This window comes from Saimiri boliviensis, chromosome 3 (genome assembly GCF_048565385.1).
Source record: "Saimiri boliviensis isolate mSaiBol1 chromosome 3, mSaiBol1.pri, whole genome shotgun sequence".
Lineage (NCBI taxonomy): Eukaryota > Metazoa > Chordata > Mammalia > Primates > Cebidae > Saimiri > Saimiri boliviensis.
The window spans coordinates 173,420,767-173,439,968 of record NC_133451.1 but is presented as its reverse complement, the minus strand read 5'-3'; the positions used below and the strand labels follow the sequence as shown (position 1 = coordinate 173,439,968).

Genomic DNA, 19,202 nt, shown 5'->3' with positions numbered 1-19,202 from the left:
AACAAAAGTACTACATATTTCCATATTTAAAGTGTGACAGTGAACTGCAGCCAGTGGAGCTGTGCAACCGTGAGTATAGACAGCAAGGAACTGAAATGTTGCCTGGTGTTGTTTCTTTTGGAAAGCTTTATGTATACACCAGTAATGCAAAGAAGTACAAATCCTGGGAAAGTGTTAAATGATGGACCACCAGCTCTCCAAGGCTGTTGTCCATGAATCTCTTGCCTTTCAAACAGTTTGGTAGGGTATGGATCTTTCAATGTGTAGCAGTCATGACACAATGCAAGAAGCTTATTGAAACATTTGTACTGCTATATTTATCCTGGCATCCAGTTATCCAGTGTTCTAGGGTAGTTACAAGACAGTATAATCTCATATACAATACCAGAATGAACTAACTACACCAAAGGAAAGTAGTTTAGGAATATTTTAGAGAAGAATTAAATATTACCTTCATTCCTTTGCAAAGACCTGTTTTATACTAGTTATTTCATTTTTACTTTGAATTTGGATTCATGCTCAGGGGAAAGTAGATTTTATATTCCAAACACAGTTAATTATTATAGTTACAGTAGGATGATAATCATAATGGGAAGAATTTGCAATATGGAAGAAAATCACCCACCATTATGTAGCCTTAATCAGATCTAAAAGACACCCAAATTTAGGCTCTCTTTTTGATTTGTTGCTTAGAACAAAACCCCTTAATCCCTTTATGGCTACTGTTGGTCATGTATAAAATTGAGAAAGTAATAATCACAACCTGCTTTGGGGGCTCCCAGAAAGATGAATAAAGTGAAAAGTAGAAAAATCAATCTTAGTTATTATTATGTTTGAGAGGCTGGCAGAACAGTATGATCCCAGCGTGCTATCTAATTACAGCCAGATTCTTCAGGAGGCAGTAGCTAATTTTGCACATCTTCTGTAATTACCATGTCTTCATAAGAACTTACGTGGGAACTTACTATAAATCAAAACTTGAAAGGTATGAAGAAACATTATCTTTCACGTATCATCAGAGTGATCTGTCTAAAATGCAGTTTGCCATTTTAATTAGGTGTTAAAAATTCTTCAATGATTTCTCCATCAACGATTTCTGCAGTATTGCATAATGCAGTCTGGATAAACCTTTTTCAGTTTCAGCCACCATCCTCCCAATATGCAGACTGCACTTTACTTACATCAAACTTCTCAGAGCGCCCTGACTGCACCAAGCTCTCCTCAATTTTCTTGCCTTCACTTGTATTTTTCCCTCTGCCTGATATGCCATATCCTCATCACCTCCCCCACCAACATAGTGTGAGCTTTTCAGTTTCAAAATTACACTTATTTCACCTCCTCTATGTACCTGTTTCTGACCTTGCAGTTGCCTGAAAACAATGCTGTATTTGATTAATATGACTCTCTCTCAAATACACTGTGGTCTCTGATTAATACACTGATTAATAGGACTCTCCCAAATATACTCCTTAAGTGTGGTCTCCCTGTATTTTTTCCTACCTTTATATCCCCAGAGCCTAGCTTAGTGTTTGCTGACTGCATAAGTGAATGAAACTCTAATATGAACTGTACAATGTCTTTCTAGAAGCATCTGTAGTTTGGCACTAATAATAAATTGCTCTAATCTTCTAGAGTTTGGAACTAATTGAGACATGGGACCAAGAAACAGGCACGTGAAAATCAAAATGACAGCTTTGTTACAGTTAATGAAGGCTACGCTGGAGGACATGACTTTTGTGGTAATAAGACATTTCCTAATGGAACCCAAGAACGGGGCATAAGACCTTCTCAGTCAAGGCAGTTCTGAACAACCAGAGGCCACCTTGCTATTTAGGTACAGAGTCTTGACCACTAAATTTGTGGCATGAGCAATAGTAGAATGCAGGTGGTCAAATCCTAAAGAGGAGGAGGAAAAGAGCTGATCTAGGCCTATTTTTTGCTCCAAGTCCATCAGTTAGTTAGTTCAACCCTTTTCCCTCAGGAAAGAATTAGCATAGGGGCAGAGAAGCTGGAAGTGTTCTGTGAATGAATGTCTTACTGCAAGGGAATATTAAGTTAGGGGAATGTAAGCTCCCCTAGTTGCCTCCTGTAGCACTTCCAACTGTTCTCTTTTCACATGACCTTTCCCTGGCAATAGCACTGTGTTTTCCCCAGCTAGCCAAGCATAAATGACAGAGCCACTGTTCTAGTTGATAGCTCATCCTCTCTAGTCAGCAACTGGCAGTGATCGTCCAGCCTGTGGTCTCAGCCTTATAACGAATTGTTGTTATCTTACATTTCAGTTTTTAAATACAAAATGAATACCCCATACGTTAAAAATTACAAATGATTCAGATACATAAAAGTAAGCAACAATCTTGCATGTTCTTCACATGTACCCCAAAACCTAAAATGCAATAATAAAAAAAAAAGTAAGCTTCCCTAAAAGTTTCTCTCTTCCAACTAATGACTATTGTTTATGTATGTATCTCCAGACTTTAAGAAGAGCCACTTAAGAATGTTTGGTCATAAACATTTCTGAAATCACAAATACTTCACAATAACTGATAGTCACTTTGAATCTCAATTTATACACTTAACTAATTCATTTTGGCATTTCATAGAATGAATGTTTTACAATCTCCCCCAGCATTCTCAGGATACTCAGGTTGTTTCCAATTTTTCTTTCTTTTCTTTTTCTTTTATTGCATTTTAGGTTTTGGGGTACATATGAAGAACATGCAAGATCGTTGCATAGGTACACACGTGGCAGTGTGATTTGCTGCCTTCTTCCCCATCACCTATATCTGGCATTTCTCCCCACGCTATCTCTCCCCAACTCTCCACCCCACACTGCCCCTCCCCTATTTCCCCCCAACAGACCCCAATGTATAGTGCTCCCTTTCTTGTGTCCATGTGTTCTCATTGTTCAACAGCTGCCTATGAGTGAGAACATGTGGTGTTTGACTTTCTGCTCCTGTGTCAATTTGCTGAGAATGATGGTTTCCAGGTTCATCCATGTCCCTACAAAGGACACGAACTCATCGTTTTTGATGTCTGTGTAATATTCCATGGTGTATATGTGCCACATTTTCCCTGTCCAGTCTATCATTGATGGGCATTTGGGTTGGTTCCAGGTCTTTGCTATTGTAAATGGTGCGGAAATGAACATTCGTGTGCATATGTCCTTATAGTAGAATGATTTATAGTCCTTTGGATATATACCCAGTAATGAGATTGCTGGGTCAAATGGAATTTCTATTTCTAGGTCTTTGAGGAATCGCCACACTGTCTTCCACAATGGTTTGTCTTCCACAAAAACTAATTTACACTCCCACCAACAGTGTAAAACTGTTCCTATTTCTCCACATCCTCTCTAGCATCTGTTGTCTCCAGATTTTTTAATGATCGCCATTCTAACTGGCAATGAGATACTGTGAGATGGTATCTCAATGTAGTTTTGATTTGCATTTCTCTAACGACCAGTGATGATGAGCATTTTTTCATATGTTTGTTGGCCTCATGTATGTCTTCTTTTGTAAAGTGTCTGTTCATATACTTTGCCCACTTTTGAATGGGCTTGTTTGCTTTTTTCTTGTAAATCTGTTTTAGTTATTTGTAAATTCTGGATATCAGCCCTTTGTCAGATGGGTAAACTGCAAAATTTTTTTCTAATTCTGTTGGTTGCCAATTCACTCTAATGACTATTTCTTTTGCAGTGCAGAAGTCGGGGTGGGGAGTTGGGCAGGGGTGATGGCATGGGAAGAAATGCCAGATATAGGTGAGGGGGAGGAAGGCAGCAAATCACACTGCCACATGTGTACCTATGCAACAATCTTGCATGTTCATCATATGTACCCCAAAGCCTAAAACAAAAAAAAAAAGTGCAGGACAAAAAAAAAAAAAAAAAAAAAAAGAATGTTTGGTCATAAACATTTCTGAAATCACAAATACTTGACAATAACTGATAGTCACTTTGAATCTCAATTTATATGCTTAACTAATTCCTTTTGGCATTTCATAGAATGAATGTTTTATAATCTCCCCCAGCATTCTCAGGATACACAGGTTGTTTCCAATTTTTCACTATACAAAGAATAAAGATTCTGGACAACTATCTCTTACTTACTGTAGGAGAAATTCTTATAAGTAAAACTGATTCATACTGATTCATGTAATTCCTACATTATAATTTTGATGGATATTACTGTATTGTGCTTTCAAAGTCTATACTAAAATACATCAATTTCCAATTTCCTGAAACTTATGGATCCTGGATATTATAAAGCTTTCAAGCTTTTGCCAATAGAGTGGGTGAGACATGTCTTGTTTTAATTTCCATTTCCTTATTTACTTATGATATTAAACATGATTTTGTATTGTTACTAGTCATTGGTACTTCTTATTGTGCTAGTTCCTATATTCTGCCCAATTTACTTTGGCAATTTAAGTTGTTATATATTATAGATTTTAAATCTGTATCTGCTAAGTATGTGGCAAATAATTTTTTACAGAAGCAGCTTTCTTTTCACCTTGCTTAATAGTTCATTTTTACTCACAGATTTTAGAGCCAACACTTTCATAGCCTAAATTCATATTTAACATCACTTTACTTTGTGTAGTTTTTTTTTGTTCCGTTAGCCTATTTGGATCTTTGTATTATTTTAATTGTATCATAGCCACCTTTAATAAAATCTCTAATATTTATTGAGTCTCTAATATGTCTCAAATGCCATTTCTTTATTTTTAACAGCTACTTATGCAGTAATCACTATTATTATCACCACTTTACATATCAGGAAACTGAGACCCAAAGAGTTTAAGTAACTTGCTCAGGTTACTGGACTAACCAAGCAGCTGAGCTGGATGGAGCCCCAATGTTCTTGATCCAAAGTCAATGCCAGTAAGCACTATACCATGATCGCTTTCCACAGGTTTATAGAATGCCTTGAAATTCAAGGGGCTCTTACCTATAATCCTAGCACTTTGGGAGGCCAAGGCAGGTGGATCACCTGAAGTCAGGAGTTCGAGACCAGCCAGGCCAACATGGTGAAACCCTGTCCTTACTAAAAATACAAAAATTAGCCTGGCATGGTGGTGTGTGCCTGTGGTCCCAGCTACTCAGGGGTCTGAGGCAGAAGAATCACTTGAACCTGAGAGGTGAAGTTTGCAGTGAGCAGAGAACATGCTACTGTATTCCAAGCGAGACTCTGTCTCAAAAAAAATGCTTTGAAATTCTATAAGCAAGTTGACCCTCAGTGTTCTATCTCACAATTTTTTTAATGCATTTACTTTTGTGAAGAAATTTTATAATTATCTTAGGTTTCAAGATAGCTTTGTTAGGATTTCAGTGACAATTGCTTCAACATTTTAAATTATTTCGAGAAATAAATGTTATTGTTATGAATTGCATCATGTCCCACCACATCTCAAATTTTTATGTTGATTTCCTAACTCCCAGTACCTCAGCATGTGACTGTATTTGAAGACAGGGCCTTTAAAGGAGTAATTAAAATGAGGCAGTTAGGGTGGCTCCAAATCCAAGACCTTAGTCCTTATAAGAAGAGAATATTTAGACAAAGATAGGTGCAGAGGAAAGACCAAGTGAAGACACAGAGAGATGATTGCCATCTACAAACCAAAGGGAGAACCTCGGAGGAAAGTCACCTTGCTGATACCTTGATCTTAGACTTCTGCCTTTACAACTGTGAGAAAATATGTCTGTGTTGTTTAAGCCCCTGAGTCTGTGGTACTTTGTTATGGCAACCCTAGCAAATGAATACAGTCATTGCCATATTTAATGTTTTCTCATCTAGGAGAATGTTGTTGTTTTACTTATGGAGGCTTTTTCTAGGTTCTTGAGTTAGGTTTAAGTGTTTTCTTTAGTATATATTAGTATTACTTGTTAACCTTGTCTCTATTCATTGTTGTTCTTGTAATTTGGATATGCTTTTTCACACACACACACACACACACACACACACACACACACACGAATAAATATATATATACACACACCATATATTTTTAGAGATGGGGTCTGACTCTATCACCTAGGCTAGAGTGCAGTGGCATGATTATAGCTTACCTTATAGTAACCTTGAACTCCTGGACTCAAGTGATCCTTCTACCTCAACCTCCAGAGTAATAGTAGGAATGTGTCACTATGCCTAGCTAATTTTTGTTTTCCTTTATATTTATATTTGGTTATAGATTTTATATGTTTCTATTTTATCTGGCTACCTTACTGTACCCTCTTATTAGTTTTAGCAGTTTTTCAAGTGATTATCTTGGAGATTTTAGGCAGGCAAATACATATAATATGCAAATAAAAGCAGTTTTGTTTTGTCTTTTTCCTTCCAGTACATACATTTCACTTTTATTTTAATGCATTGACAGGAGAGCTCCAAGATTAGCCTGAGAAATTATAAAGATAGTGAGCATCTTTGCCTAGTTCCTGACTTTATTTAGTGATGATTAACTATGATATTTGTAATAGGTTTTGTTATCATTTTCAAGCTTTTAGAACTTTTCTAGGGCTCTTTATTTGCTTTTTATCAGCAAAAGAAATTGTAAGAACTGCTTTACCAGCAGTTGGCAAAATAATTCTATGGGGCTTTCTCTTTTTACATGTTAAGAGAGTGAATTACATGGCTAGATTTCTAAATTTAAGTCATCTTAGCTTCCAAAAATCAATTCATTTGTTTATTGTGTGTTCTTCTTGTAATTTTTTACTGGGTTTGAAGTACTAACATTTTATTCATGATTTTTTTTAGAAAGTGTGTGCATGTGAATTCAATTTTTGAAGTCATTTTATGACTGAAGGTGATTTTTTTTTCCTATAAATTTGAATTATAATTTAGCTGGGTATAGAATTCTAGGTTTAAAATAACTTTAAAGACATTAGTCCATTATAATATGATAATGCACTGTTGTAAATGAGAAATCAGAGGTCAATCTAATCCTTTCGGCTAAAAAATATTTAAGAAAAACCTCATTTGATACAAATCACAGAAAAAATGGATTAGATGTTTTTAAGATTCCATATGAACTATTTTGTTGTGTGTTATTTATTTATTTATTTATTGAGATGACGTTTCCCTCTCTCGCTGAGGCTGGGGTGCAGTGGGGAGATCTTGGCTCACTGCAACCTCCACCTCCCAAGTTCAAGTGATTCTCTTGCCTCAGCCTCTTGAGTAGCTGGGACTACAGACTTGTGTCACCATGCTCGGGTAATTTTTGCATTTTTAGTAGAGACAGGGTTTCACCAAGTTGCCCAGGCTGGTCTCTAACTCCTGAGCTCAACTGATTTGCCCACCTCAGCCTCAGAAAGTGCTAAGATTACAGGCATGAGACACTGCACCTGGCCTTAATTTTGCGTTTTTATGCTCTATGATTTTCATTGTAATATGTTGCTACTAGATATGGTAAAGTGAGAAAACTGAAATATTTCACATATTTCATCTTTTTATTCCATCAGTATAAGGTAATAAAAGAGCACTACATTTAGACATAAGTTATGAATAAGAAATTCTTAGTACTGAATGGGAAGCAGGTTAAGGAATAAAGCACTTTGTCAATAGCAGAAGTAAGACTGGAATCCAGGTGTGTGAATTATAAGATGTTTGGAATTCTTTTTGGAAAAGGGTTTGCTGTAACAAGAAACACTTGGACCTTTTGCTCAAATGATAAAGGGAACTTGGCAGTTGTTTAAATCTCTAGGGGCAAAGCCACCCAAAAATGCACAGTTTCAATTTATTAAGCTTGGAAATTTATCTATTAAAAATATTAAACCCTTTTTAAAATTGTTATCTACCCATGTTTGATATACATGCATACATACACACACACACCACACACCACACACACACACAGACAACTCTGGAGTCTCTATTACTTCCCAAGGATATTTAAAGAACTTATTTACACTAAAACCTCTTTTTTTCTGTTGATTTTTCATGTTTATGCTTCCAGTCTGTTTGGGACTTATCTGTTGGCTTTGAATTTACTAAATTTGAAACTGAGATTATGCCCAATAAGGACTTTCATTTATGGATTAATTGGTTCCTGTGTTTTTCAAATAAAGCATGAATCTGATGGTCATATTGCAAGTTGCCCTGCAGTTTTTCATGCAAAACAAATGTGATAATTTAAAGGGATAATGCCTGTTGGATGAAATTGGCTATTTGAAAATTCTATCCCTCATGTGCCATCTTATTTCAGTTGTTATTATATTCAAAGCCTTGCATGTCCACTTAGTAGCACTGTGCAGAGAAACAGTTCCAAGTAACTACAATAATGTTCATCATTTGTTTCTTAAGAGAAAGATGACTACTTAAAAGAGTCCAGGTGACTACTTTAAGTAATAGAAATACACAATTATAGAGGGAGAAAAGTTTTCTTTTGCTACTTTAGCATAATTAATAACAGAATGTGTAGCATCACATAAAATATTAAAGACTTAAAAATGGCACATAGGTTTTACTACCTTTTAAATGTATTTATTGAATGATCCAGACCTATTCTTCATTTAACTCACACTTACACTGAATAGGGTCATCTAGTCATAAGATCAATTGTCATCTTTTTCATTTTGTAAAACCATTTTCTGTTGGAGGAAGATTTTTTTAGAATTTATGTAAGTACATTACAGTTCTGCTATTACTGGGCCATCAGATGCAACTTGGCACAGCATGATGTTTCCACAGTTGATCCAAGTTAACAGTGATTGTAGAACCTTAGTGATTGGCTAGGGTTATTTTTAAACCTAATTCTAGATAACTCAGAGAAGTGCTGTTCTGTATTCCACATGGTAATCTCAGCAACATTTGGCATGGAGGTCTTATTGCATACCATAACTCTGGTTTCACTGTGAATCTCTTTTACTATCAAAATACTGAAAATAGAACCTCAAAGCAAAGGGAGAGCCATGCTATTTTCATTAGAAAGATCACACCTCATTCATTTGGAATTCTCTGTTGCATGATATAATTTGTCTGCTTACATGTTTATTGAGGAAAACATCATTGCATCCATGAGGCTTTGATGTAATTGACCACCTCTATCTCAGATGTTAGGTTCTGTCATCGTTGAAACCACCCTATATATAAGTTTCTGGGAAATTCCTGGGAGAATTCTGTATTCATTTAACTTGATGACAAAACAGCAACATGCTAAATAATGTGATTAAAGTTGTTAAAAGCCAAAATAAACACTTATAATTATCTCAAGCAAAACGGTGTCAGGCAAGTGCAGGCTCTATAAAGTGGGACTCCATGTACGTCTTTCAGGACCTGCTGCACAATAGATCATAGTTAAAGGTCTGTTAACAGACCTCTGACGGCTGAGCTGGGTAGCTTGTGGTTTCCTTCGAAACCTATTGGCATAATGTGAATTTATGTGTGAGGTGCAAATTGGAAGTTGCCTTCTACTGGTGCCCTTGGCAGAACAGAAATCATACTGTAGGGTTAGCAGCAGGAAGTACATGGCTTTGAAATTACCCAGCAGGGTTTCTGCTCACTGCCCTTGTTGGTTCTGAGACAGAGCTCTTATATTGTCTGGTCATGATTAAAATCAAAGTGTAGGCTTCTTTGCTGGGTGCCAGTAAACGTAGGTGAAAAGCAGAAACAATCTGGGGTTTTAATTATTTTGAAATGCAATGTAGGCAAGAAAAGAAGATGAAAGCATTTTTGACTAATCTATCCCAATTATTCCACATAAACGGATTTGCCAAAAAAGAGGCCCATAGAGAGAGACCAAGCTTGCCTTTATGAGAGACTTCGTAACATATCTCACAGCTATAAAATAGATCTATGGCACGTATGCTGTTCTTCAGAAACTCATCGAGAAAAGTGCCTGAACATTATGATACTTTTGGGTGAGTAGAGAAAGACAGATGTGTTTTTTACCTTATTCCAAATACAAGGTGCTATGTGTATATGAAATAAGCCTTTAAAGCGTGGAAGAGAATTTCCTGGTTAATTAGCAACTTAAAGTAGTCCGTCTGAAAGGCGGTATCGTAGTGCTATGCTTAAGATTTGCCTCATTCCATAGTCAGGTTGGATGGATACTTCCCATTGTGCTATAATTTCCAGAGCTCACAGAGTGGGATCTTCTCTTTTCAGCTTATTATTATTTTTTTCATGAAGAGTACAAAGAGATGAGTCATAGGCTTGGAGTGCACCATCTCTAATAATCTGGGAGTAAATCAATAATAAATAAGATACAGGGCATGCAAATTCAGTTTCATATTGTACCAACAAGCTATTAAACAAACAGTAGTCACAACCAGAAGTTAATATGTAGTTCTGTTTGTTTTTGAAAAAAAATGCCAATGTATAAGTGGTGGCAGTGCCTGCTATGTGGTAGGCACTGTGATAAAGACTGGGGATATAAAGGCAGACCAGACTTCCAAGGGAAGATAGAGAAATAAACAGTTATTTACTCTGGAGACTGACAAAAGCCAGACTAAGGAAATACATGTGCAGAGGTGGGAACCTGTGGTTATTACCTACCCTTCAGCTGGTGCTCAGCCACAGAGATGTGAATATTACATTTCCACCACAATTGGCATATACTGATTTTTTTTAAGACATAAAAAGAGGAAAAAACCTATTGCTTTGATTGAAAGGTTGGGAATGGCTTTAGAAAAACTGAGAAAGGAGGTCCATTTCTTTCTTATAAAAATTTATTTGCAGTCGATTTATTATGATACCTCAAACTGTTTAGCCACAGCAAAGATCAGGTGTGTAGAAACTCTACAAAACCTTGACAAATCCTGTGGTCCCCCGAAAAAGGCCTGAGTCTTATCTGATGGGCCCTGCTTAGGCCCAGTCTCTTGAGCCATCTTAACTGCTCAAGCAAGAGGGAAATCCAGATTTTATATCTCCTTCCACTTGAATTTCAGGATAAGAATGAGAGAAATCAGCAAAATCCAGTTGCGTTAAATAGCTTTTATGAGTATCTTTCTGGAATGCTGACAGTTGTTAACTTCGTTTGGCTTGCCAGGTATAAGCATGGAAGATTCAAGCTGCTCCTGGCTTTAAGAAGTTAATGCAGAATTTTGCTGCTTGAAATTTAAATCTGCTTACAAAAATTAGCTCCCACTGCTGGAAACATCTTTCTTTTTAGTATGATAAGTTGTTTGAAGCTTTTTTTTCTCCCTCAAGGTCTCATCTTGATCAGGCTTTCATATTACTCTCAAACCAACCTTTAATTTAATAAACGTAGTAATTTTGTTGAGGAAAATTTTCCATGACATTTGTTGAATTAAATGTACATATTCAGTATTCCATCCCAGCAGCACCACCTATTGTTGTCTTCTAGCTCTTCTACTCAACTTCACAAGAACCTACTTCACTCATTTCTCTGGGTATCCCTGTGAGGCATCCAACATATTTTACATTTTACAGGTTATAATGGTTAAGCATTCCAACTGTGGTGTCATTTCTAAGGTCATAAATCTGTAAATAAAATGAATGCAGAATGGTAGACTTTTAATTGGTGAAAGGGCATTGAATAGAGAGGCAACATGCTTATAAAATATTTGTGGATATTAAATATTTGGCAAATAAGATTCAAGTTATACCTGTATGTTTTAAAAGTTACTACTCACTATGCACTATGATTCTACAATTAATGGCAGAATTGTAATTGGAATAAGAGATCCTAAATGATATTCTTTTGTGTCTATCATTATTGTAATTAGAATATTATGTATTTATTGATTATACATAGTGGATTTTTTTTCCAGTGGGGTTTTAAAATTCACTTATAATGAAAACAAATATAATTTGCATTTACGGGTAGAAAATGAAATTTGCAAAGTGTCAAAATGGGGTCCACTGTGGAATATTTTCAGCATTATTTCCAGAAGAGAGGTAGAATTGGGAATTTTAGTCTTCATTTGATTTTTACATGTACTTATACAAATGTGAGTCGTTGCCTGTGTTTTCTGTAAGCCATCTATACTTCAACCAAAGAAAGGATTTTAGGAAGACTATAATAAACAATATATGGAGTATTTTCACATGTATTATATCATTTGATCTTCCCTGCCATTCTCTAAGATCGATAAGGTGGCTTTGCGTCCTTGGCCCTCTTCTTTTCTCACTACGCACATTCTTGAAATTTCATCGGCTTCTATAGATTAAATTACCATCTCTGCACTCATCATTTCAAAATTTCTACCTATGTTCCTTACATCTCTCCCAACCTCTAGAAAAAAAATGTATACATTTGGAATTTCCACGAGCAACTAAAACTCAGCACAAATGTGTTTCCTGCCTAGACGACCCATCTGCCTATGCTCCTTGTCTTAGCGAATGCCCTATCATCTGCCTAGTTGCCCAAGCCAGAGACTTGGAACTTGTCTTAGACTCTTCCCTTTTGCTTGTCCTCTTTGCTCACTCAATTAAGACTACTGCATTTCCTCAATATCTCTGAATTCCAGCCTATTTTGTTCAGGCCTTATCATTTCTCCCCTGGCCTTACAACTTCTAATCTGACACTCTGTGGCTAGAGAGAATGTGAAATGATAATAGCTCTTACAACTTCTAATTTGACATTCTCTGCTGCTAGAGAGAACTGTCTAAGATACTTCATGGATGGTTTTTAATTACTTTTATGATGAAATACAAATTTTTATACAGATAATATGATGCCACTTAAAATATATGACTCACGACAAATTTCCCAGTTTTCTATCTTATCTGCCCCTGATCACACTCGATGTTCTTACCAAACACATCTTTCATTCTCCCAATGTGGCAGTCTTAAGAGTGATTTTTTAATTTGAAAACCCATTAATATATGTCATCTTATTATTAAAAATAAGAAGCCAAATCCTATAATCATCTACATAGATGCTGAATGACATTTGAAAAATTAATACTCATTCATGTTAAAAACAACAAATTAGGAATTGATAGATAATTTAATATGATAGTACAAATAACCAGCCAAAATGAGCATCTGAAAAATGAGGAACATAAAGTCAAACCAAGAAAGGATAGTGGGTATCTCAATTATTATTTAACTTTGAATTGGAAGTATTAGTTAATGCCATTAGACAAGAGAAATTAGAGGCATGAGTACCAGAAATGAAGAGGTTAACTATCTCCATTGCAGAGGTTGTGATTATATATCTTGAAACTCTCCCTACCAAAGTTTGTGAAAAGTACAAATAGGAGAATTTAACAAAATATTAAGATATATAATTAACATACAAATCAGTAATTTTTGTGAGAAATCAATAGTTTTACTATTTGTGTATAATGGAGAAGCAGACTCCATACATGATAACAAATAAAATAGAATAAAAGAAAAAAAGCAAAATAAAATTCCTAGGCATAAAACTAATACAAATGTTTAAAACCTGTATGAGGCGAGCTATAAATGTGCTTAAAAGACAGAAATATAGCCTTAAATAGAAAGATATAAAATTAGTCATAGAAAGCTGACTCAACCTTATAAAGATATTAATTCTTCCTAAATTAGTTATTCATTTAATTCAATTCCAATAAAAATAGAGAAGTTTTTCCCCTCTGGAGCTATACAAGTTGGTTATAAAGTTGATATGGAAGAATATACAAGCAATACTAATCAGGAAATTTCCTAAGAAGAGAAGCAATGCACTTCTTTTTCTAAAATATATTATAAAGCCTCTATAATTAAAAGGTTGTGGTATGGGCACATGAGTAAACAGAAAGACCAATGTAACCACACAGAAAATCTGGTAAAGCAACTAAAATACAGTATTGATAAAAATAACATCTCATGATAGAAGAGAAATATGTTCTTAATCAGTAAATGGCTTTGGAACACCTGGATAACCATATGAGAAAACGATAAAATTACATCCATTTATCACACCATATGGCAGATATCCAAATGGATCAGGGATCTAAATGCACAAAATATTTCAGAAGCAATAAGAAAAAGAGTGATAAATTTGACACAGATTATATTCTAAACACATAAAATGCTTCAAAGAATTGAGAAAAAATGTCAAAACCTTATAGAAAACAGGAAAAAGACATATCTATCTGGTTCTCAGAAAAAGAAGTAAAAATGACCCTCACACGTAGGAAATTATAGTGAATATATGAGAAATGCAAATTAAAACTACACTGAGATAACATTTCTCACCCACCTAACTGTCAGAGATCCCCAAATTTGTAAACTATACTCTGTTGTAGTATAGCTATAGCATAGGTTTTGATGAAATAAGTGTGCAAAGTGGTATCGGCTTCAATGGTGCTCAGGGTGGGGGGCAGGGATTTACATTATTGAGCAAAACTGCACATACATTTATCCTTCCATCCAGCAACATGAACTCTAGGACTCTGTTTTGAAAATGCAAATTGACATATGGTCAAGACTATTCCTCATAGAATTACTTATAATGCTAAAATTATGAAACAGCTTAGATATCAAGAAGGGACTGGTTCAATAAACTAGAGTACATTCACACATGGAACATAGGGCCTTTTGTGTTTAACAAAGGTGTCTAAAATGCTTGTTATCTTCGTTATATTAAATAGGAGTCATTAGAATGGTTATCTATCAAACTAAAAGCCTCAACCAATTTCCTAAAATACAGTAAATAACTTAGATATGTAATAAATGATCATGTAAAGATGTACAATGCCTAAAATATCCACCTCCTCATAACCAGTTACTATGGTTAACAGTCACAGTAGTTGGTGACTTTTGGGGAAAGTCCCTTCTGTTATCTTCAGAGCAGCCTTCCTGAAGCATATGCCCTTTTGAAAGTCCATGTAGGCTTTACCATTTTGACCACTATGTTTGGAAAGAGATTTAAAACTTTATCTGACATAATTTTGTTTCAAAAGTTGTATTGAGGTTTGAGGACACAATTATGTATTCTATCTGTATTAATTGGCCAAAAAATAAAGTTGTATTGGAGAGGTGTCTGTGGGTTTGAATACTAAAACTTTCAGTTTGAGATACTAAAAATCGAAAGGCAGAAAATGTTAATGGAGGATGTTCTGCAGGGCATATGGTATGATTCATCATAGAATGGAATCAGAGAGATTTCTGCATGCTCCTTTTGAATTATACTGAGAATTCATCTTTAATGTGAAAAAGTAAGGTGCAGAACAGTGTGTAGAGTGAGCTACTTTTTTGTGTAACAGAGGGTCAAGGAATGCTAAAAGTGTATAGCATTTTCTTACAGTTTCAAAAGAATTAGCTATTGCATGAGGTTATGTATAAGGCAGAGATGACTTTGGAGCTGCGTAATGTTTCACATAACTGAAAATCAAAATGAAATAAGACAAAAGAGTCTAAAGTCATACAGAAGGGGTGCTGTAAAGTTGGAGACTCTTCTGAGGAGCGGGCACTGGCTGGCAGGGGCTGTACCTCTGAAAGTACAATGAAGCTGGTTTTGGGGCTCCTGAAAAATGGGCTGGAGGCTGGAATCACATTCCAGGGTGAAGGGTGGTTACTGAGGTGATGAAGGGAAGCCAGCCTGAAAACGAGAACAAGTCCTTTATCCCTCCGTCTGCCGTTCAGTCTGTCTAATGCCCCCTTTTGGCAGATTCTAAAGAATGATGGTTGCAATGCAAAAACTGGAGCTGCAGCGTCCCAAAATCAGGAAGAAAGAGTTTGGGGCTGGGGGACAATAACTTAGTAACTAATATGGTTGGTAAAAGTGACGACCAAGAGTTAACCTGTGAGAGAATATGCAAGAAGCTCTAGGAACCAAATGACACTGGGTAACACAAGGTTTTTTCAGTAATTGAAGGCTGACACATCAGGCAAAATGATTTCAAATGAGACAATGCAAGTGAAATGGCCTTAGATTCATTCAAGGGAAAATGCCACGCAAGTAGGCAATATTAGTGTTAATGATGCTTTAATTTCATTCTCAACTATGATGGGGATATTTGATAAAAGAAAATTTGTGAAGCCAAAGAGAATCATCAGATAAATTACGATGTTTATCAGTTTTAAAAAGAGAAATAATAGTTTGCTTTACTTTCTCTAATTGAGGGAATTTTATTTTAATTTGGTAGTTTTCAAAAGGACACACTTCGATTAGTTTTTCTGTAATAATTTACAGAGTTTTGTGAATCTTTGCAAAAATTTGAATTAAATTTTCTTTAATGATGTGTCTATATGTTATACATTGACTCCATAAAAGCACTGAATTTACTGTGCTGTATCATTACATTACTGATTATGTTGATGTGTGTCTCTGGAGTGTAATAATTTTTGTATTCATTCTTTAAAGATAATCATGACTAATACAATTACAATTTCATTTTAAACTGATTATTCATGGTCATTAATTTAGAGATAAGCATGAAATTATGTTGATAAGTTCATAAACTGATGGCTGGAGGTCGATCAGATTGCTTCATGCTTCTGAATTATTTTATGATTATGTTACTTTGGTTAACAAGTTGATGTGAAACAAAGACTCTGCAATTCAAGTCATGCTAAAAGAGCTGTGAGTCACTGTTCATTTTTAAATCTCTCATATAGGTAAAGAAAAGGTATATAAAAACTATTTTATGAGTTTAATTAACAAGATTATAGTTTAATTAACAAGATTATAATTGCACATGCTTGTAAATAGAGAAGAGAAATCTGCAATAAGAACAAAATTCTGATGCTTTATGAAAAAAATGACATAACTAAATTTAGCAAAAAGTAAGTGATAATTGATAAGCTAGACTATTAGAACAAGATTTTCAGAAACAGTCATTTGCTTGGGGAACCAAAATAATTGTACCTTGGCCAGATGACAAACTTACAGGTTTCCAGGGGAAATAGAAACTTATCTCAAGTAAGCTGCAAGTTGTCAATATAATTAAAAAAAAAAAAAGTAGTGAAATTATCCAAGAACAAGGTGGGGCTTGGTGTAGGAAAATAGCCTTTAATTCACATGTAAGAGTAATTTACAAAGGGAATACATCATTTTAATTGGAAACCGAAAGCATTTCAGTTGAAAATGCGTCAACTATCTGTATCATTGTTATTCCATCTGCAGAATGTAGTTATAACTCACAATGTTTTCAATTACTTTTTTCAGTAAATATTTATTATCTGTCTATCTATCTATCTATCTATCTATCTATCTATCTATCTATCTATCTGTCTATCTATCTATCTATTGAGACAAGGTATTGCCATGTTGCCTGAGTCTCAAACTCCTTGACTCAAGCGATCCTCCCATTTTGGCCTTGTAAAGTCCTGGGATTACAGGTGTGAGTCATTGTACCGAGCCTTGAGTATCTAATGTGTAAGAGTCTGTGCTAGGCACCAACAGCAGAGGTGAAGGTTAGCAAGGAATTGTCAAGGAGTTTATAATCTGACAATGTGGATAAAAGAAATGTGCATACATTCTGAAAGCAAAATATAAAGTGTCAAGTGCTATAAGAAAAATACAAACAAGACATTGTGGAAGATCAATGGAAGGAAAGAGCATATTCAGTTGGAAAGATCAGGAAAAGCTTCATGAAGGAGAGAACATGGGAGAACAGTTACTTTCACATGGTCGGTGGTAGAGAGAAATAAAAATAATAAAAGCGAGATTTATTTTGTGGTAGGCACTGTCTTAAGCATTTATGTATATGATGTTATTTACTCATCAAAACAACCACAGAAGGTAGTACTCATATTATCGCTAGTCCACAAATGAGGCTTAACGAGGTTAATTTGCTCCAGCTATTGCAGTTAGTGGTAAATCCATCATTTAGAACCATATCTTCCTAACTCCAGAGCCTTAACCTTACTTACTATATTACACTCCTTTGTAAAGAAGAATTGTTTGTGAAAATGAAAACTGAAAACCTTACATCTATATTTTGTTTATTTTTTTAAATTATTTTAAACTCTTTTAGAGATGGGGTTTCACTATGTTGCCCATGCTCACTTCAAGTTTCTGGACTCAAGCAATCCTCCTGCCTCAGTCTCCTGAATAGCTGGGACTACAGGGGTGCATCAACATACATCTATATATTATAACATTTACATCTAACATCACACTTCTATTTTCATAAAATGGTGATTTAAAAGTTAACATTGGTAGGAGTATGATAAAAATGTATATTCTCTCATTCAGTTTAAGAAGCAAATAAAAAATTGCACATGCGTTTGTCATAGCAGTATCAGCATATAGTCGACTCTAAGTAAATCTTGAACAAATGAATAAATAATATAGAAAATCTGTATGCATATGGACAGAGAGTGGGAGACTGATATGTTAAAATGATTACTTGTAAAAAGATTCTAGGGCTTTGAGACCTAGTCCTCTTTCAGTCATCTTTAATTTTGTATATGGCCAGATCATCCAGGTTTGAGTGGAAGCCAGTTGTTTATTTCCTTTTCATTAACAAAGGACTAATGAGTCCAACCTAAAAGGACAGATGAATCAGTCTGTGATATCAATAATCAATAGATAATTCTTTTGCAGATTATTCCCTAACATGCAGTTTCTGGAATAAACAAATTTATTTTATTTTCAGTAATGAGGAATATGTATCAGAGAAAATGATGCATATATATCATAACACAGGCATGCATGATTGAGACCAGATGAGGCCAACGATAGTTTACATGTTGACTTATTTCTTTAATTTCCCAAAACTGAAGTCTTATTAATCATTTGCTAGTTCTATGCAATGGTACATTCTTCAAATCATGCCTAGTGATAATAACGAAATGATAAATGAAAATTGTCAAAGTATTCAATAACATCTTACTTTTATAGTAAGATTTTGAAATAGAATTTAGCATGTTGTGGGGTTTTGCCTTTAAATATACTAAAATATATCTTATTGACTCAGGTAGAAGGAAATATTAAATATTGTATACAAATTGCTTTATACTTATTGATTAGGAAACAACATTTATATACATATATATATACCCATACATACCAGTGAAGTTGATTAACTTTTAGGTCTGGAGCACCATTTTTCTTTTCACTGAAAAAGTGGTTTCTGGTGGCAACACAAACCACATTTGCTTATGTTGGATTGATCTATTTATTGATTTACCATGAAGCTGTCAGGTTTTTTTTTTTTTTTTTTTTTTGTGACAGAATCTTGCTCTCTTCCCCAGGCTGCAGTGCAGTGGATCAATCATAACTCACTGCAGCCTCAGCCTCCCTCAAGTGATCCTCTCACTTCAGCCTCCAGAATAGCTGAGGCTACAGGCACGTGCCCCCATGTCTGGCTAATTTTTTAAGA

General features: G+C 35.1%; 1 long non-coding RNA gene across 1 annotated transcript in view; it reads left to right on the top strand.

Annotated features, from left to right (window-relative positions):
• Positions 1-9,291: 9,291 nt before the first annotated feature.
• The window catches only part of LOC141583941 (uncharacterized), a 90,110-nt gene continuing 80,199 nt past the window's right edge, over positions 9,292-19,202 (top strand). Inside the window, exon 1 of the long non-coding RNA XR_012516770.1 lies at positions 9,292-9,856. This is a non-coding gene — a long non-coding RNA (uncharacterized LOC141583941). The remainder of the gene's footprint in view (positions 9,857-19,202) is intronic.